Here is a 22,161-nt window from a genome sequence, read left to right as displayed (position 1 = left end):
TCTCTTGCTCAGTCATGCTGCACCAGCCCAGGAACGGCTGGGGCCACGACAGACAGAGGAAAAGGGAGAAAATGACTTCACTCAGATGGACTGTAGTTAGGGTTGCCAGGTCCCTCTTTGCCGCCGGCAGGAGGTTTTTGGGGTGGAGCCTGAGGAGGGTGGGGTTTGGGGAGGGACTTCAATGCCATAGAGTCCAATTGCCAAAGGGGCCCTTTTCTCCAGGGGAACTGATCTCTATCGGCTGGAGATCAGTTGTAATAGCAGATCTCCTGTTAGTACCTGGAGGTTGGCAACCCTAACTGTATGTGTATTTCTTATGTGTGTGTATGTGCCAAATGTAGGGTTGCCAACCACCAGGTACTAGCTGGAGATCTCTGGTGCCAAATGAGTATGTGCCAAATGTAGGGTTGCCAACCACCAGGTACTAGCTGGAGATCTCCGGTTATTACAACTGCTCTCCAGCCGATAGAGATCAGTTCCCCTGGAGAAAATGGCTGCTTTGGCAATTGGACTCTATGGCACTGAAGTACCTCCTCTCCCCAAACCCCGCCCTCCTCAGGCTCCATTAGGGTTGCCAACCTCCAGGTAGTGGCTGGAGATTTCCTGCTATTACAGCTGTTCTCCAGCCGATAGAGAGAAGTTCACCTAGAGAAAATGGCCACTTTGGCAATTGGACTCCGTGGCGTAGAAGTCCCTCCCCTCCCCAAACCCTGCCCTCCTCAGGCTCCGTCCCAAAACCTCCCACCAATGGTAAAGAGGGACCTGGCAACCCTAGGCTCCACCCCAAAAACCTCCCACTGGTTACGAATAGAGACCTGGCAACCCTAATTGAAGTCCCTCCCCAAACCCTGCCCTCCTCAGGCTCTGCCCAAAAACTCTCTCACCGGTAGTGAAGAGGGACCTGGCAACCATAGCCAAATGTCCTGACCTGGATAGCCCCAGGCTAACCTGATCTCTTCAGATCTCAGAAGCTAAGCAGGGTCAACCCTGGCTCGTATTTGGATGGGAGACCTCCAAGGAATTGTGACACAGAGGCAGGCAAAGGCAAAACACCTCCAAACGGCTCTTGCTTTGAAAACCCTGCTGGGTTGCCATAAATTAGCTGTGACTTGATGGCAAACTAAAAATGTGCTAAATGAGCAAAACGGGCTTCAAAAAATAATAAACAGGAGTCCCTCTGCACCTTAAAGATTAACAAAATTTATTCCAGAATAAAGTTGCATGGCCCAGAGTTCACTTCTGGGTACCCAAGGTTGAGTGGAGAAAGATAAAATAATGTTATATAGAAATGTTATACAGACATGTATTTCTATAATTTGTCACTGGCCACCAAGACTAGATTAATTCATGCCATTGTATTCCCTATTACTATGTATGGGTGTGAAAGCTGGACAGTGAAGAAAACTGACAGGAAGAAAATAGGTTCCTTTGAAATGTGGTGTGGGGGAGAGTGTTACGGATACCGTGGATGGCCAAAAAAACAAACCAGTGGGTTATAGATCAAATCAAGCCTGAACTGACCCTAGAAGCTAAAATGACTAAACTGAGGCTGTCGTATTTTGGTCACGTCATGAGACGACAAGAGTCACTGGACAAGACAGTCATGCTAGGAAAAGTTGAGGGCAGCAGGAAAAGAGGAAGACCCAACAAGAGATGGATTGCCTCAATAAAGGAAGCCACAGCCCTCAATTTGCAAGATCTGAGCAAGGCTGTCAAAGATAGGACATTTTGGAAGACTTTCATTCATAGGATCGCCATGAGTCGGAAGCGACTTGACGGCACTTAACACACACAACATTTCTATAATAAATATATTAATTTTAAGGCACTTATATCAGGGTCAAAAAGATTTAAAAAAACATTAAAATGATAAAACAAGGCTCAATAGCAACTAATAGGCTGATACATTTAAATCACACACCATACACGTTTCGGCCATGAAAAATCGGGTATGAAAAATCAAACAGCAGGGTCATGAAATTCAGGAAGTATGGGCTGGTGTTAACTCATGAAGGGTCTCTGGTTTTCTTGCTTAGATTTGAATTTTACATTGTTTCATTTCACTCTCGACTTCCTGCATTTCATAGCCCCTTGACCCTGTTTCCCCCCCTCTTTCCGCACCTCCTTAATAAAATCTTTCCCCAGTGAGGATCCACTCATAGCATCAAATGAAGCGGGCTCGAGTCAATGAAAGCTTATTTGGGAATTGGTTCTTGTAGGTTATCTGGGCTGTTTAACCGTGGTCTTGGAATTTTCTTTCCTGACGTTTCGCCAGCAGCTATGGCAGGCATCTTCAGAGTAGTAACACTGAAGTGTTACTCCTCTGAAGATGCCTGCCACAGCTGCTGGCGAAACGTCGGGAAAGAAAATTCCAAGACCACGGTTACACAGCCCGGATAACCTACAAGAACCAATGAACTCTGACCGTGAAAGCCTTCGACTTATTTGGGAATGTTTAAAAGGTGCTGCGAGATTACTGTTTATTTTTGGTACAACAGACTTATAGGGTGAAAATGAACTTCATGTAGCTAATGAAAAGCTGCCTGAAGAACCCTGACTAGCCTGATCTCATTAGAGCTTAGAAGCTAAGCAGGGTTGGCCGTGGTCAGTATTTAGAGGGGAGACCACCAAGGAAGACGGGTTGATATGCAGAGGAAGGCACTGACAAACCACCTCTGAACGTTTCTTGCCTTAAAAACCTTATGGGGTCGCCATAAGTTGGTCGCAACTTGACAGCTCACAATTATTATTGTTATTATATCTGATAAAGTGAATGAAACTTTCAACCACAAGACTTAGTTTTGTTTTGGTTTCAGCAAAAGGTATCCCCCTGGACTTGATAGCAAAAAGTGTTGGGGGTGAGGGACAAGAGATACTAGAGAAGTAAACAAAACCAGAGTAGTACAGTAGGTGATGTAAAATGTTCCACTTCCCTGTATGCTTTTAATCACTTGGTGAACTAGAGGGTCTTGGGTTGTCTTCTCCAGGCTGGGAAATTCCAGATTTGGAGGTGGAGCCTGAGGAGGGGAGCTGGGTTGCCAAGTGGATGGTTTTGGTGTGCAATTGCCCACCAATGCACCAGCTGCTCCAGAGGGGTGATCGTGTGCGTGTGCGGCAGCACACATGCGATGACGTCACTTCCAAATTTGGGGGTTTGAGTGTTAAATCGGCAGCGGCAACGTGGCGCTTCTGGAAATAAAACAGGAAGTGATGTCATCACCTGTGTGCGCCCATGCACAAACACGATCGCTTCTCCGGAGTGGCTGACAACCCTAATTTGAACCCATGTTTCCCAGATTTTAGTTCAACACTCTAAACACCTCACTGGCTCATTGGCGTTCTGGATTGCTTTAAATCAGGGGTGTGGAATGTCAGGCCCAGGAGCCGTTTAAGGCCCGCAAAATCATTTGGTCTGACCCTTCATGGGTCCTGGCAGATCTCTAGCTCAGAAGGATCTAAAACTGGTGAGCCGCCCCCTCACGCCCCCTCCCGCGGACAGGAATAGCCTCTATTCAAGGCAAATGTGAGTTTGTTTTGCCGAGAAAAGGAACCTTTTCCCCCCTTGCAGAAGAGTCGTTAGCTATGGAGCTGCTAGGACCGCCCAGGAAACTGTGTTAACCCTTTCCCTCCCGGGCCATGGAGAAACGTATTCCCTCTGTACTACATGAGGGCTGGGGGCGGAAGTGGTGACAATGGAGGGGTTAAAGGAGGCAGGGCCAGAATGCGTGGGCGGGGGGGTCAAGTTCTTAGCCAGTGTGTCCTCATTTCATCCCTGCAGGCGGAGGTAGCAGGAGCCGGCTGTAGCATCTGGCCCCGACCATGTGGAGCAGGAGCAACTCCGGCGTGCGGCTGGACGGCTATGCCCGGCTGATGCAAAAGACCATCTTATGCCACCAGGTGGGTGAATGCTCCAGTGGTTGGATGCCTGCCTGCTTGCCCACACTGGGGGGGGGGGGCAACTGCCTGCCTGGGGCTTGGTCGACTAATTTTTCAGTTGACAATTTTGTACAGCCTGCGAATAATGTTATAAATATCCAAATGGCCCTTGGCAGAAAAAAGATTCCCCACCCCTGCTTTAAATCCTCCTATAGAACACAGGCCTAATACAGGCAACCGTCTTTCCTCCCTAAAAGGATTTATTAAAGCAACTCAAGGTAAGCTGGAGATTTTCAGTTTGGGAAATGCCTTGGTTGAAGGTGGGAAGGAAAAAATTAAATGCCTACTGCTGCTGCCCCAATCCAACTCACATGCTCTCTCACACACAGAGACCACTGCTTTTAGGGGTCAAAACCATCAGGGGTTGCAAGTGCAGAACAACACTGTAAGTCATATGGGCCTTGTTATCATGTGTGAAAATGCCCTTTGGGCAGCTCAGACAGTGCTGGCGCATTAAGAGTAGTCAAATGGCATATGAAGTTGCTTCAATGCGCTTGGAGTCTGGTCCCTTTCTTGGCCTTTTAGCACCTCTATCAAATGTTAACAATTAGGAACCTCATCCTGCGCCAAACCAGAAAATTCCTATCAGACTGCGAGAGTCTGGGTTGCTTGGTCCAACACCCTCCAAGGCTGAGCAATTAGCCAGGGTATAATTTAGGGTTTCGGTATATGGTTTTGTTCCAGGCAGGTCAGTGGTGTTGCATAACAGGCCATTATTTAATGAGTAGGTTGGAGATGAAAAGGGAGGCGTAATGTGTGGAACTGGGCAATTAAAACTTTTCATGGCAATGAGGTAAATCACAGTCAGCGAGAGCCAGCGTGGTGTAGTGGTTAAGAACGGTGGTTTGGAGCTGTGGACTCTAATCCGGAGAACCGTGTTTGATTCCCCACTCCTCCACATGAGCGGTGGACTCTAATCTGGGGAGCCAGGTTGGTTTCCCCACTCCTACATATGAAGTCAGCTGGGTGACCTTGGGCTAGTCACAGCTCTCTTAGAGCTCTCTCAGCCCCACCTACCTCACAGGATGTCTGTTGTGGGGAGGGAAAGGGAAGGTGATTGTAAGCCGGTTTGGGTCTTCCTTAAGCGGTAGAGGAAGTCGGCATATAACAACCAACTCTTCTTCTTCTTCTTCTTCTTCTTCTTCTTCTCCTTCTCCTTCTCCTCCTCCTCCTCCTCCTCCTCCTCCTCCTCCTCTCCTCCTCCTCTATTAAAGGACTTTTCCCCCACCAGGCCAGTTGCCAACCTGACCTGTTCCTAGTTCTCTGCACTCCACCACTCCACCACTGTGGTTGGAAACACCACGCAAATTAAATATGCTGATAAACGTGCCCCTAGCAGTTGAGGGGCCCTAAGAATCATCCAATGGCTGGATATAATCCAGGCCTGTGAACACACCAGCAACTTACCTCGCTATTTACACGCGTCCAGTACGAAAGCATCCAAGACGAGTTTAAATTTCTGTTCCCACCGCGCCGCCTTTGTCCGCTGCTTTTGATAAGCCCAGACTGGCACGCTCCCATGCATGCCCAGTCGGCTTCTCCAAGCGAGGACAGCGATTGGTCCAGCGTGAGTAAGGGAGGCGGGGGGACTGCGGGGGTTGGCTGGCAGCAGGAAGCGGATTGAACACAGTTTGCATGTTCCCACTGTAAGGCACCGGGTGTGGAGGACGTTTTATTTTTTTAATTCACCGTATAAGCAGATGCGGTTAACGCGGCGAAATTGCGCTCTGGAGACGTCCTCGGAATCCTTCGGGTGAGCTGCAGTGGGAACATGCAAGGAAAGCCCGTGGAAGCCGGCGCCGCAAATGGTAAGTGCGGACATGGCCCAGGTTGAGTATCCCTTATCCGGACTGCTTGGGACTAGAAGTAGTCTGTACATTGGATCTTTCCGTATTTTTAAATATTTTGGAATTTTTGCATATACATAATGAGATATCTTGGGGACGGGACCCAAGTCTAAACACGAAATGCATTTATGTTTATATATGTTTTATATATACTTCATACACATAGCCTGAATGTAATTTTAAACAATATTTTAAATAATTTTGTGCACACTGAACCATCACAGGCACTGCTGAGGGCCTGTGAGTAATGCCCGCATGCCGGCTCAAAAGGTCTGGTTTTCAGATCAGTCCGGATATTTGGTGCCCGGATAAGGGATACTCAACCTGTAGGAATTAGCAGGTAAAAGAAGCAGTCCAAATTAAACACTTGAAAACATTGATTCCCACAGGAGAGTGCTTACACCTCTCCCACTAGCAAGACTTATAGCTTTACTCTGTTGGGATTGTATCCTCTAGGCTTGCCAATTTATCATGGAGGGGGAGGGGCGGGAAACAGCCCTGTCTGCACCTTTAACTGCTCTGTACAAATGATCAGGGGAAGCCATTCCCAGCCTAGAAATAGCTATTATTTCTTGCAGAAAAAGCTGCTGTTGTAGGGACAGGAACAGGAGATGGGGAAAGGCAAAGAAATTGTCAGTCTCTGTACCCACAGAGTTCAATCCAACACAGAATAACAGCCTATTCCCATTGAAGTCAGTTCCCCTGAGTTCAATGGAACCTCCTCCCTCGTAAAAACACAGCGGGTTGCAGGTTTATTTGTTTAAACCCACTGTTGATTTTAATAGGCAACAACATGTCTAACTGTGTGGGATTGTGGCCAAGTGACCAGGTGGGATTCTGTGTGCGTGTGAAGTGCCTTCAAGCACTTCCGACTCATGGCGACTCTATCAATCAATGTCCTCCAAAACATCCTATCCTTAACAGCCTTGCTCAGATCTTGCAAATTGAGGGGCATGGCTTCCTTTACAGAGTCAATCCATCTCTTGTTGGGTCTTCCTGCTGCCTTCAACTTTTGAACACACATGAACACATGAAGCTGCCTTATACTGAACCAGCCCCTTGGTCCATCAAAGTCAGTATTGTCTACTCAGACTGGCAGCGGCTCTCCAGGGTCTGAGGTAGAGGTCTTTCACATCACCTACTCGCCTAGTCCCTTTAACTGGAGTTGCCGGGGATTGAACCTGGGACCTTCTGCGTGCCAAGCAGATGCTCTACCACTGAGCCATGGCCCCTCCTAGCAGGATTGTCTTTTCCAGTGACTCTTGTCTTCTCATAATGTGACCAAAGTACGACAGCCTCAGTTTAGTCATTTTAGCTTCTAGGGTCAGTTCAGGCTTGGTGGGATTATACACAAGGGCAAAGATACAAATCCACCATTAAACTTATTTTTCTGAAAAAGTTTTGATAATGGAGAATGCGTCCTAAGGAGCTGCTAGCCTGCTTAGTGCTGTGTTTTTGTGCAAGCAGATCAATCTAGTTGTATCTTACTGAGGAAGTTCATTCAGCTGGTAGAAACCAGCTGTCCCCAAACAACAAAGACCGTTCCAGCCACTTCCACGAATTCATGCTTGAGCAGGATTTGCATAAACATACCTGCCACTTGTCAAGGAAACAAAAGGAATGACCTTCCCCTCGGCATATTTACTAAACATAACACTAGAAGTCTTCACTTTCTTTCTCCCTGACTTGACATTCCTTAGGCATCTGGTTTTCAGAGAGACTTTTCATAACTCTGAGGGTGGGAGAAGAAGAAGAAGAAGAGTTGGTTTTTAACTGTTCACTTTCTCACCCACTTAAGGAAGAATCAAACCAGCTTACAATCGCCTTCCCTTCCCCTCCCCACAACAGACACCCTGTGAGGTAGGTGGAGCTGAGAGAGCTCTTAAGAGAGCTGTGACTAGCCCAAGGTCACCCAGCTGGCTTCATGCGTAGGAGTGGGGAAACCAACCTAGTTCATCAGATGAGCATCTATCTCTCATGTGGAGGAGTGGGGAATCAAACCGGGTTCTCCAGATCAGAGTCCACCACTCCAAACCACCGCTCTTAACCACTACACCACGCTGGCTCTCTGAACCCAGGAGGAGAAGGAGGAGGCAGCAGCAGGGAAGAAAAGAAGGTCGGCAAGAAAAGAAGGGGATGCCAGGTTAATGGGCTGTGCCCTTAAAATGAGGAAATCCAAAGGAAGGTGGGGAGGTGGGCTACTCTCATATATCTAGCTCTGAACCTGACCAGTAGATCAAAAAAACCAGATATTGGGGCTAGGAACAGATTGTGAGTATGTTTGCACAAAAATCCCAAAATGAAATTTACAGGAATCCCTAAGCTTTAAAAAGCGTGACCCTGAGATTTTATAGTTAAGCACTAGGTTGCAAGATCTCAGCCACCATTTTGAGCATTGTTTAGCATCCCCATAACACACAAAGCCTGCATGAGCAGCTGGAAGATGGCATTCCAGGACATGTTAGGAGGAGGAGCTGATGCAGCAGTTGAGCTGGAAGGGGAAAGGGAATAACAGTGAGGAAGGAGACAAAGGAACCATTATTAGGAAAGGCAGGTGCTGTAACGGGGCAGGCAGGCATGGCAGCAACCACAGAAATGGGGAAGGGAGGAGGAAATCATGGGGAGAGGGATGCCACTGCCAGGTGAACCCAGGAGGAGGAGGCGGCAGCAGGGAGCAAGAAAAATAAGATAGGGAGGTGGGGGTGAAAGGGGAGGTAAAGGCTGAAAGACCCCCCCCCCCCAAATAATCTACTTGGCAGTTCAATAGCATAGATACACATATATACACACGCATACACACATCCGCTGCACAATACACGGATGTCACTTTTGGATAAAAACTTGGAAGTGATGTCACAGTGTCAAACGATCCTCTAGGAATCCCCCAGGTATCCATGATAAATACCATAGACATTTGGTTAATTCCTAGAATGTCTCTCAATGTGATTATTCTGTTTTCACTTTTTCAAGTAATGGCAATGCATTGCGCAAAGTCGTTTCCACTCCAGTGAGCGAGCATGGGGAATGAGGACCGTAGGCCAAAGCTTGCCTGCCAAACCAGGCAACTAGCAAGCCTACACTTCACTAGTCCTCCACATGACCTAGAAACATAACAGAAACTAGTAAGAATGGGATCTAGTGAACAGAGAGTTTTCTTGAACTGTATTGAGAGCCAGCATGGTGTAGTGGTTAAGAGCGGTGGTTAGGAGCAGTGGACATGAGTGGCGGAGGCTAATCTGGTGAATTGGATTTGTTTCCCCACTCCTACACATGAAGCCAGCTGGGTGACCTCGGGCTAGTCACACTCTCTCAGCCTCACCTACCTCACAGGGTGTCTGTTCTGGGGTGGGGAAGGGAAGGTGATTGTAAGCCGGTTTGAGTCTCCCTTAAGTGGTAGAGAAAGTCGGCATATAAAAACCAACTCTTCTTCTATTCACAGTTTTCTTCTGTTAGGGCATGGGAGTGGGGGATGAAGGATCCAGCAGTCTCATAATGAAAGGGTTGTCAATTTTTTTTATTCCTAGCAGGGTTCCTGTCTCTTTAATAACTGCCTGACGTGCAGAAGTGTAGGAATACACAAAGTTACGGGAAAGAGAGGTGAGTCTCTCTGAGTAGGGGCAGAATAATGTTGCAGGTGGGCTCCCAGCCAGGAGGCTTACGTTTTATACATGAGGAAAGTGGTGTCTAGGAGGGAGAGGAGGCAGAGAAGCCGGACTCCTGGGTCTTGTTTCAACCCCAAGCCAGGGTGGTGGTGGGGAGCGGAGAATATGATCCAGCTGTGAGGCAGTGGCTGCTCTGTATGTGAGTAACGGGAGCTGCTGCTACTCAGAGGGTTCCCCTTGCTGATGTCAGACCCTGCTGGCGTCTGGGCAGTATTCCCAGTGTCTGACCCTCAGGGCGTAGACAAGGCAAGAGAGGGCAGGTTGCACAATCCCCTGGCTTGTGAGGGTGGTCAGAACCGGTCAATAGCTGACCTTCCAAACCAGCTTCTCTGCTTTCCTCCCTTCAGGCAACCAAACTCTCTCTCTCTCTCTCTCTCACACACACACACACCAGCAGTAATACCGTAACTCCGTTGCAGGGGGTGGATGTGATTGGGCTCTGACAGAGTAATAATTAAATCTAAGACCTGCTTCCCGGATTAATTACCGGACCTTCAAACAGAGTGCACATTATGTGGGAAAAGACTTTTCAGAAATGGCAACCGTGTAGATATGTATATAAACATAGACCCTGGAGGGGTGAGAGAAAGAAGTGCCAGCTGCGCAAACAGGTGTTTAGTGCAGCAACATCTTTATGGGTGCCAGAGGAGCCGGCGTTGAGCAATCTGACGGGTATCCTAGCTAGAATCGTGCAAAATATATATATATATTGGTAAATTTCAGGTTTATCGGGCCCGATTTTTCCCAGTAAACCTGGAATAAGATGAAAACCCATACCGTAAAGGGGTATTTCGGCTTTATTTCCAGGTTTACTGAAAAAGAATTGGGTCCATTATACTCTATGAGGATTTTTTTGAAGCTCCTGGGGGGGCATTTTTGGAGGCAGAGTCACCAAATTTGCAGTGTGGCTGCAAGGGACTCTCCTTAGATGGTCACTGAAGTTTGATGAACTTTGGGACAGGGGTCCAATGTTATGGGTCAGCAAAGGGGTCACCTCCATCCTCCAGGCATTTGCGAGCCGAGCTCTCCATCGGTTTTCAGGTTCAGAAGTTCAGCATTGCCGAGGACTGGCAGAAAGAGTTGATTGGCAGGCTGGTGCCTCAAAGTCTGGGGGCTTTCTTTGTATCTGGAATGCACAGCATGATGTCCATGCAAATTAGCTTCCAAACTGAGGGAATTGACTTAAATGCAAGACAAATAAGGCACGGAAAATATGTCTTTTGGTGGTAAATGACATCCTGTGAACAGTCCTTTATTATAGTCATCAAACAACTGATTTCAAGACATGGTCACGATGCGGGGAAACTAAGCCTCTGCTCGGGGTGATCTTCAATTTGAGAGCAGGTTTTCAGGGGGTGGTGGTGGTAATATCAGAGCCAGCTGAAGTTATGACCAAGGAAGCTCTTGTGAAGGAGATTACTCATCCGCATGGGTGAGGAGTCTTCTTCAAAAGCCCAATAAGTAGCTGTAGAAGTGGCTGTTTTTTAGTTGGAGGGTATATCCCTCCGGACGGGACTGGGTGAGCCCCATCTTTTAAATAACCCTTATTCTTGATGCGGAATTGCAGATCAACCCACTGAATAGTTGTCAGACCAAGTTGGCTCCGATTACACAACCCCCTACCTCATAAGGTGGGGCCCTAACAAAACCAGTCAAAAGATAGAAAAATGGGAGAAAGCACAGAGCCATGCATCTGAGCAAAGGCGAATAGCCCAATCTGAAAAAGCTGAATATCTATTCGGCTTTTTCAGGAATAGCCTATTTGGTTTCGGGCAGATTCCCAAGTTTGGGTATTCAGTCTACCCAAAATCCAAATAATGCCAAAATGGCTAATTTTGGGTTTATTTTCGGTTCGGGTATATCAGTATGCACAACCCTAATCCCAGCATTCTTTGCAATTTCGCACTCGGTTCCCCAAGCACAATTCCTGAATTGGGCAGGGCAGCTTGCAAAGGCAGCAAAATATCTCTGGGTGTTTTGTCTAGGGCCTTTTATGCAGATCTGTTTCCCCACGGTCACCCCCGCTGACTGCTTCAGGACTTCCTTTTGATTATGCATGGCTTTCCCACCCATCAGAGGTCGCCTCACTCTCCCTGCACATTTTGCCCATGATGATTAACCCAGGGGGTGGGGAGCAAGTGCACGATCCTAGGCTCCGCTGGCTCTCTGCAATTTTTAATAGTATTTTGTAGGGCTGTTGAATTTAAAATTTTTTGGTATAGTTCAGATTCGGCTGAATTCGGCCCATCTGGGTTCAGGATATGCCGAAGTCCGAACTCCCCCGCTTCGGGTCCGTGCAATTCGGGGGGAATTCAAAGTTCGGGGAAAAAATTCGGCTGAATAAAGCCATTAAAAACACAACCGTGCCTTTCCGCGGCTCTGGGGGGGCATTTTTGGGGGTAGAGGTCCCAAACTTTAAGCGGAGCTTCAAAGGACGTTTCTTGAAAGACCCCCCAAGTTTTGTAAAGATTGGGTCAGGGGGGGCTGAGATATGGGCCCCAAAAGGGGTCCCCCCACCCTTAATGTGCATGTCTGAGCAGAGCTTGCCGCCCACGCACAAAGCTCCCAGCCCTGACAAACAGCTGAGAAGTTTGCAAAGCATTGCAACACGACTGCAAAGCAACACAACCTTGTAAGCAACACCTTTGCAACTGTGCAAAGCAACACCTGACACCTGGGAGTTTGCAAACCATGGAAAGGGACAGAGGCAGCTAGCTATGCATAATGAGCAGGAGGGGTGGAATTTCCCCTTTTGCATGGGACTCCAAATGCATTCTTTAAGTCACCATTTGAAAACCAGTTTTGAGCAAGCATCCAAATAGACCTAACCGCTCTTATGAATGAGGGAAAACCTGAAGACACACAACTGAAACCCCCCCTCAAACCAGGGAGAGAGAGACTCGACGGGGAACACACACCCCAGGCAGAACCGGCAAAAAACCCCTTTGGCTTCCCCCCCCCCACAGAAACTGCTCCCTCCCCACACACACACAGACTCTGCTTCCCCCCCACACACACACAGGAGAAAAATTATAGATTAAAGCCCCCAAAGGGGTCTTACTGTGGCTGTCTTCTGTTCCACCAGGAGGGGCTGGGGAGGACTTGTAATCCAAGACGATTCCAATTAGGCATGGGACGTTTTGCTCTGGAGGATACAGGATCAGCTGATCCATTCATCCCAATAGGGAGAAGGGGAAAGGGGAAAGCCCATATCTCGGGACCCCCTGACCCAATGTTTACAAAGCTTGGGTGGTCTCTTAAGAAGGCTTGTCTGAAGCTCCACTCAAAGTTTGGGATCTGCAGCCCCAAAAATGCGCCCCCTGCAGCCACAGAAAGAGAAAAGGGGGGGAGCCAATATTTCTGCCCCCACTGAACCCATCTTTACAAAACTTGGGTGGTATCTTAAGAAGGATTGTCTGAAGCTATGCTGAAAGTTTTGGGGCTGTATCCCCAAAAAAGCGCCCCCTGCAGCCACGTAAATGGAAAAGGGGGAGGGAAAAGGGGTGGAGCCCATATCTTGAGACCCCCTGACCCAATGTTTACAAAACTTGGTGGGTATCTTAAGAAGGCTCATCTGAAGCTCCACTGAAAGTTTGGGGTCTGTACCCCCAAAAATGCGCCCCCTGCAGCCATGGAAAGAAAAAGGGGGGAGCCCATATCTCGGGACCCCCTGACCCAATGTTTACAAAACTTGGGTGATCTCTTAATAAGGCTTTTCTGAATCTCTGCTGAAAGTTTGGGGTCTGTACCCCAAAAAATACACCCCCTGCAGCCATAGAAAGGAGAAAATGTGCACAAGCACCCCCCCCCCACACACACACACACAAGGATTTCCCCCCCTCTCTCTCTCTCCCCGGCCAGGCCGCACATCAGCTGATTCCTCCAGTACTCAATCCTGACTGATTGGCCAGAAAAAGACCCAGCTTGGCCACCGATTGGCCAGGGAAGGAGAATGCTGCTTACTGATGGTTATGCTGCTTACTGACGCCCCGAATTGGCCGGATTTATTCGTGAAATCCCGAACTCGCTGAATTCGGCTCCCCCAGTTTCCCGCCATTTTTGAGTTCAGTTCGTCCCAAACTAAAAACCACCGAATCAGGGGAAATTCGGCTGTTTTTCAGTTCGGGCCGAACCGAATCAACAGCCCTAGTATTTTGGATGATGTGACGATTAGTATTCGATCGGAGCAGCAGAATTGTTTTTTAAGTCTTTCTCCCTGAATCAGCAAAACCTCTCCTAAAGCTTTCCGGTCTATCTGTCCCTCTCCTAAAGCTTTCTGGTCTATCTGTCCTGGTTCTCAGCTACTTAGAGGAAGGGCCTTGCAATAATGGGTTTAAATTACAGGTGGAAAGGTAGTTAAAGGAATCAGCTGCCTCGGAAGGTGGTGAGCTCCCCCTCACTGGCAGTCTTCAAGCAGTGGCTGGACGAACATTTATCAGGGATTATTTAGGCTGCTCCTGCATTGAGCAGGGGGTTGGACTAGATGGCCTGTACAGCCCCTTCCAACTCTATGATTCTACTCCATCCTCACTGTTTCTTTAGCATTTTCAAGTCATTATGATTTTTGTTCTCCAGCCTCATGATACAAGGTTGCCAGCTCTAGGTTGGGAAATTCCTGGAGATTTGGGGGTTGGAGCCTGGGAAAGGCAGGGTTTGGGGAGGGGAGGGACACCTCAGCAGGGTATAATGCCATAAAGTCCACCTTCCAAAGCAGCCATTTTCTCCAAGGGAACTGATCTCTGTTGCCTGGAGACCAGTTCTAATACCAGGAGATCTCCAGCTACCCCCTGGAGGTTGGCGACCCTACTCACGAACTGCTACCTAGTCATCTCTAGGCACATTTGCCATTTTGTGTGAAAAAGGCAGTACATATTTCCAGCTTCAGTACCCATGACTAGAAACTAGTTTATTTCTTAAAGATTTCCAATCATATGTGCCAAAGCTGGGGAATACCTGTGTTGCCCTATTCACACAAAATGGCAACCGTGGTTATTGAGAGAATTGGGTGTAGTGCATTCTCCCACAAGGCAGGAACACCAAAATCGTAATGACTGAAAAGGGATTTTGTCAGTGCCTGGTCATCCATTCTCAGGACAGAGCCAGTGTGGTGTAGTGGTTAAGAGTGGTGGTTTTGAGTGGTGGACTCTGATCTGGAGGACCGGGTTTGATTCCCCTCTCCTCCACATGAGCGGTGGACGCTAATCTGGAGAACTGGGTTGGTTTCCCCACTCCTACGCATGAAGCCAGCTGGGTGACCTTGGGCTAGTCACAGCTCTCTTAAGAGCTCTCTCAGCCCCACCTACCTCACAGGGTGTCTGTTGTGGGGAGGGGAAGGGAAGGCGATTGTAAACTGGTTTGATTCTTTCTGAAGTGGTTGAGAAAGTTGGCAAATAAAAACCAACTCTTCTTCTTCATCATCCCGGTCTCCAAGTTCATAGCACTGACAGTGCTGGGCACTGTACACAAAAGTGACACACTCCCTCCCCAGAGGACTCTACATGAGAGGGTTGCTTTTGTATACAATGACTGGTACACTGCTGCCATTTTCTAGACTAAAACAATAGCAGAGGAGAAAGGGAGCTTAGTAGGGAAGGATGGGATTACTTTCCCCTTGTACAGTCAATCCGGGCAATTTACAACTACTTCTACATCCTTGTCTTTGTTCTCTCCCCTAGGGTTGCCAACCTCCAGGTACTAGCTGGAGATCTCCTGCTATTACAACTGATCTCCAGCCTAGAGAGATCAGTTCCCCTGGAGAAAAGGCCGCTTTGGCAATTGGACTAGATGGCATTGAAGTCCCTCCCCTCCCCAAACCCCGCCCTCCCCAGGCTCCGCCCCCGAAAGCTCCCGCCAGTTGCGAAGAGGGACCTGGCAATCCTACTCTCCCCCCCCCCAACTCCAGAACAAAAATTTCTCAGCACAGTTTCACACTTTCTGCCCTTTTCGCACTTCAAAAGTAAAGTAACCCACTTGGTGTGTGTGTTGATACATGTGAGTTTTATTTTTGCACATTACTTTTGAATGTTACGGCTTCCTTTTGTGCCCCCCTCCCATGAAACCGCCCTCTGTTTTCTTTGCTGCAACTGCCCCCCCCCCAAAAAAAACCCAGCTGCTCACATTCCCTTTTTCCCACCATGACCTGCCAACAATCATCTGCTTTTCGGCTGATACAGAACAGGCTTCATGGTGGCGTCCCTAGCAAGTTCACAGTGGGCCTCAAGGCACATTTGTGGCTGCCGATTCTTGGCGATTTTGAAAAGCCTGGGAATGAGAGACATCTGAGGAGAACAAGAGGAATAAGAAAAATAAGTAACTGTTGCAGAGAGACATGTTGGCCCAAAGCAATTCCCGAAATGAGCATTAATATCTTTGAATTAAGGCCAGCCAAAGGGGCTGTGGCTCAGTGGTAGAGCCTCTGTTTGGCATGTAGAAGGTCCCAGGTTCAATCCCTGGCATCTCCAGTTAAAAGGAATAGGCAAGTAGGTGATGGGAATGACCCCTGCCTGAGACCCCGGAGAGCCACTGCTGGTCTGGGTGGACAATACGGACTTTGATGGACCAAGGGTCTGATTCAGTTTAAGGCAGCTTCCCGTGTTCATGTGTTTAAAATTCCCCTCTAAACCTGAGGAAAACAGGTTTTGTTTTTGTCTGACGCAAAAGGGAAAGCCCCAGGAACTTCACGCTTCGTGCTTGGAATGAGCATGGTGTTGCGTGGACTTTGAGGCATGGGCATCCTTTTTTCCACACGAGTGCGAGGGGGGGGGGATCATGGAAGCAGCCCCAGAACAGTTTCTTGAGAGACATTTCGTTCTCGGTGATTGATAATTGAATGCAATTATCAGGAGCATTGCACGAAATGCGCAAGGCACACGTGCGTGTCCAATATGGCTTTGCGAAACCCCGAAGCTGCGAGGGACAAAGGAGCAAGTTGCGTTTCTGTGCATTCTTGCAAAACGGCCAAACCGGTTTCCAGGGCGATGGGGAAGGACGGAAGCACAGGTGTGAGAGGAACAGGCCCGGGCAAGCAAAGAGGCTTGAGGCAACCTGGGGACGAAGCACACAGCCCTGCGGGGTGACAAGCTGGATGGCGCAATTTCGGAAAGGGAGACGCGATTGCAAATACCCAGAGACATTCTTATGGGCTTAGCCACTTTAATGGAAAAACACCAGCCCGTGAGCACTCTTGTTAAAATGGAAAATTGCTGGGGGGCGGGGGGGCGGGCGGTTGTCCCCAGAGAAAAAGGTGCTTGAAGAGCTAGGCTTAACTTTCCCATTCGAGTTCAAAGTGCGTTATCTCAGAACATCAATTAGACACCTCCCTCTCCCCCCAAAAATAATCAGTGGTAGTCTAATGCATGTTGGTCGATCCTAATAAAATAATCACGAAATAATCCGGGTTCCTCAGAAGCCTTCCTTAGGCCGGGTGTTCACCCCACAGTTTTATATATTGTCTCTTTTAATTCTATCTTGTAATTGATATGACTATTTTGATGGCGTTGCTGTATTAATAATAAATCTGAATCTGAATCTAGGCTGGGTGCTCAAGAAGAAAACCACAGGCGGAAGAAGAAAGATTTTTCAGGGCCAAAGTCTGCAGTTTGTTAAAACCGAGGGCCTTTTTACAGGGAACGTGGGAGAAGTTGATTTTGTTAGAAGTTAGATTTTGTTGGCGCTGGATGGGAAAACAGCTATCAAGTTGCAGCAAGGGCTTCTGGGAGAGAGGAAGGGCTATTACTGAGGCAGCAGCTCCGGAACGGATTTCAACCAGGAAGTGTTTGGATCGTGTCCAAATTCAAGGCTCTCATTCAGGGGCACCGGTCAGGCGGTCTCTCCTCCCTCCCGTGCTTCGGCTCACAGGGGATTATTCCTTTCAAGACTTTATATTGCCGGCTGTCGTATAAAAAGAAAGGATCCACAAAAATGCTTTTAAAATACATGGTGGTTTTTTTTTTTTTTTGGCAGATTATACTTGACAGTACCCAAGAACAGGCTCCCTGTGAACTTTGCTGTGACTGTTTAAAAAGGTAAAGGTAAAAGTCCCCTGTGCAAGCACCTGGCCCTTCCTGACCCATGGGGTGACGTCACATCCCAACATTTTCTAGGCAGACTTTGTTTACGGGGTGGTTTGCCAGTGCCTTCCCCAGTCATCTTCCCTTTACCGCCAGCAAGCTGGGTACTCATTTGACCGACCTCGGAAGGATGGAAGGCTGAGTCGACCTGGAGCCGGCTACCTGAAACCAACTTCCGTTGGGATCGAACTCAGGTCGTGAGCGGAGCTTGGACTGCAGTACTACAGCTTACCACTCTGCGCCACGGGGCTCCTGTGACTGATTAGCCTGGCCATAAAACCCCTGAAATGGCATTCCTGTTACTCTCCAGCAACACTGGCGGGGTTGATGTCTTGGCCCCACCACCGGTTGCTGCTACCCTATTTCACTTAAACTGACCCTTTCCTAGAGCAAAGCTTCTTAAACTGTGGGTTGCGACTCCATATGGGGTCCCATAACTGAATGTGGGGGTCGTGAAAAATTTGGCAGCAGTAAAAGGTTTGTTTATGATTTATTATCAGTAAATGTTTGATTTGTATACCTATTTTATATACCTATATACCCAGGGTCGCATAAAACTTTCTCGGGCGAAAGGGATTGCGAGTGGAAAATGTTTAAGAAGCCCTGCCTTAGAGCATCACTTGAAATTAAATTCCAGTGTTCTTACTATAAAGACTACCACATTTTCCCTCTCCTTTCACCTTAGAATAGGGTTGCCAGCTCCAGGTTGGGAAATACCTGGAGATTTTTGGGGCAGAGCATGAGGGGTTTGGGGAGGGGAGGGACTTCAATGCCATAGAGTCCAATTGCCAAAGTGGCCATTTTATCCAGGTGAACTGATCTCTATTGGCTGGAGATCAGTTGTAATAGCAGGAGATCTACAGGCAGTACTTGGAGAAGGTACTACCTTAAGAAGGGGGTTGTGGCCTTCTTTTCAGAAGACCAAAACTACAACCTGACATAAGTTTTCCCCAGTACCATTTCATCTATTCAAATCTGATCAGAATTCTCTCTCTCTCTCTCTCTCTCTCTCTCTCTCTCTCTGTGTGTGTGTGTGTGTGTGTGTGTGTGTGTGTGTGTAAAGCTCTATCAAGTTGCAGCCAACTTATGGCAACCCCAGCAAGGGACTTTCAAGAAAGGTGAGAAGCAGAGGTGGTTTGCAGTCTTCCTCGGTGGTCTCCCTTCCAAATCTTGACCCTGCTTAGCTTCCGAGATCTGATGAGATCGGGCTATACCATCTTGCCTTCCTTCCTGATCAGAATTCTATAGACTTCTTTAAAAATCAGGGCCTGATGAATCCCCCTCTCCTTAACATTCATTCATGATAAAAGTTTGGCACACAGATTTGAACACATGAAGCTGCCTTATACTGAATCAGACCATTTGGGAACGTTGGGACAGGGGTCCAATTTTATGGGCCCACAAGGGGGTCACCACCATCCTCCAGACATTTGCGATCCAAGCTGTCCATTGGTTTTCAGGTTCAGAAGTTTAGCGTTGCAGAGGACTGGGGGAAAGAGCCAATTGGCAGGCTGGTGCCTCAAAGTCTGGGGACTCCCTTTGTATCTGGGGCGCACAGCATGATGTCCATGCAAATTAGCTTCCAAACTAAGGAAAACCGCTTAAATGCAAGAAAAATAAGGCACAGAAAACATTTCCTCTGGTGGCAAATGACATCCTGTGAACAGTCCTTTATTGTAGTCATCAAAAATCTGATTTCAAGAGGTGGTCATGGTGTACGGAAATGAAGCCTCTGCTCGGGGCGACGTTCAGTTTGAGAGCAGGCTTTTTTTTGGGGGGGTGATATCGGAGCCAGCTGAAGTCTCGACCACGGGGGGCTGTCTGAAGGAGATTGCTCATCCGCGTGAATGAGGAAGTCTCATTCAGAAGCCTGGTGGTGTTAGCAGCTGTTGAAGCCGGCTCTTTAGTTGGAGGGTATACCCCTCTGGATAGGACTGTTGAACCCCGTCTTTTGAACAACCATTATGCTTGATCCAAATTAACCCACTGAATGGTGATGAACGGATGGTTGTGTGGTTGGATGGTTGGTCAGACCAAGTTGGCTCTGATTACATGATCCCTACCTCAAAAGGGCCCCAACTATGGGGCCCTAACAAAACCAGTCAAAAGATAGGAAAATGGGAGAAAGCACAGAGCAGTGCATCTGAGCAAAGGCGAATTATTCGGCTTTGTCGGGAATTGCCTATTCGGCTTCGGGCAGATCCCCCAGTTTTGGTGTTCAGTAAACCCAAATCCCGAAAATTACTTAAGTGGCTAATTTCGGGTTTATTTGCGATTCGGGTATATCAACATGCACAGCCCTACTGATCAAATTTTTCTCTGGGCTGCTTAGCGGACAGCCTTGTTTCTGTTGCTCTTCCTAATCTGGTTCTTTTTCTAGGGGAGAACAAGGCTTGGTAACATGCCCAGGGGCGGGTAGGTTAAGGTATTTTTAAAGATAATATTGGTGACCCCTGGTCGTCCGTGGCCTGCTCGTTTTCAAGACCTACTTTTCTAGTCCTTCCCTGCATACAGAAAATGCTCACCTCTGGTCTCGCTGGGTAATTGTGCCCAAATATAGATCTCCTCTCTTCATCCTTCTTTACAAGCTTCTTAGATGATGGTCACCCCTACCAGTGAGTCATGCTATAGGATCAGAGAGGCCCGTGTAGGGAGAGAATTGCAGGAGAGCAGACAGAAAGGAGAGTCTGGTCAGAGTCATCTGCTTTCATTTGGAGGGGGGCGGCAGGCACGGCCTCTCTGCATCCCACCTCAGAGGACGAAGGTGACTCAAGGCATAAGAGGCATCTCCCATTAGGAGATACATCAGAAGTTCCACTGAAACAAAACCTCAATTTACTTTTATTGCGTGTCTGGATTGAAGAACAGAGTAGGCCTTTCCGTCCAGCACTTAAAACTATTTCTTTTTTAAGTCAGACCAACTTCAAAGACTACCCCCCTCCCCGAACTCCACTACCTCTGTCCTGAGACACCCACATTTCCTGGTGCGGTTTCAAATAAAAGACTGGAAAATACGTAATTTCCTCACAACCAACAGGGACTTATTGAATGCCGTCTCCAAGCCCAAATGTCTGTGTATTTTCATATATATGAATGGTTAGGGCCGGAAACATATGTGATGAATAAGAAGAGTTATTTTAAAGTTCTGACGCTTGTGCCTTATTATAATGTCTGCGTAGCTATCCATTTCTATCTCATCCTTCCTCCAAGGAAATCAGGGTGTTGTACATGGCTCAATCCCTCCATTGTGTATCTCCACGACCACCCTGTGAGGTAGGTCAGGCTGAGAATAAGTGGTTGACTCAAGATGGTCCAATGAGCTTCATGCAGAGTAGACATCTGAACCAGAGTTCAGTCCTGTTCCAACACGCTAATCGCTCCCATGCAGGCCGCATCTCTCCTGTAAATAGATGTGGTACTGGACATGGGACTGAGTTTGCCAACTCTTCAGCTAGCTGCTGTCGCTGTGCCATAAATAGCATTCTGGTTTTAGCGGCTAAGTGATAACATGCATCCCAGTTTGAGTGGTAAAAGGCCCGTTGCAATGCAGGGCTTCCGGGTGGAAGTGATGTGATTGCATCGGCGCAGCCACCCACACGCGATCCCTGCCTCAGCTCCACCCCAAAAACCTCCCGCCGGAGCCGAGAGGGGACCTGGCAACCCCTATGTATCTCTGTACTCTGCTTCACTTGCTGATTTATGCATTTTATGGTGCTGTTAAAAGCAAAAGAGCAGGCCAGGCTGTTTGTTCTGGTCGTTTGGCATCCCACCACCACATTTCCATGCACCACAAAACTCACAGAGTGACTTTGGACAACAGAACCCCATGGCAGCCAGGCGCCTGTTTTTGAACAGGTACTCCCTGCAGGTACCCCTGGGTGCGGTGGAGCGCAGGCAGGATGGTGCTGCTGCACTCGTCTTGTTTGTGGCTTCCTGGAGGCACCTGGTTGGCCACTATGTGAACAGACTGCTTGACTTGATGGGCCTTGGTCTGATCCAGCAGGGCCTTTCTTCTGTTCTTCTGTACAAAGGTGATGCCCCCTGGGTTCTTCTGAAGCATGTCCTGTTCCAGTGAGGTGGAGGAAACCTAGTACTGGCTCTTTGCTTTGGGGAAGAGAGGCTTTGCAGAAGAATTGCATGGGCACCAGGAAACGTATTGGTGGGTGCCATGTAGGGGAGTCATTGCCCTATAGAGTTGCCATACCCCTGCCGGGGGCAGGAGATTCCCCCGATTTGGGCCCCCTCCCCCTGGTGCCATCCAGCTGGCCGGCAGGAGTCTTACTGGGCTTAAAATGTGTCCTAGGCCTCGACCCCATTGGCGCAACAACATCACTTCCGAAAGTGACATCATCTTGTCAGTGATGTCGAGGGAGATGATCTGGTATTCGGGCAAAACTCTATGGTAAAAGGAGCCTCTACCATAGAGTTTTTGCCCAAATATCAGAGCATCTCCCTCGATGTCACTGACTTGATGACATCACTTCCGGAAGTGAAATTGGCACGTCAGCACCAGCCTCCCTCCATAGCTCGTAAGTCCCCCCACCCTTACCCCTCTCTGGTTGCTATAGGAGACCTGGCAACCCTACTGCCTTATCTGTTCAACACTCTGTGGATACCAGCTCTGTAAAATGAAGTATTCCCCTTTAA

This window comes from Euleptes europaea, chromosome 1 (assembly GCF_029931775.1).
Source record: "Euleptes europaea isolate rEulEur1 chromosome 1, rEulEur1.hap1, whole genome shotgun sequence".
NCBI classification, from domain to species: Eukaryota; Metazoa; Chordata; class Lepidosauria; order Squamata; family Sphaerodactylidae; genus Euleptes; species Euleptes europaea.
This window is presented reverse-complemented; position numbering follows the sequence as displayed.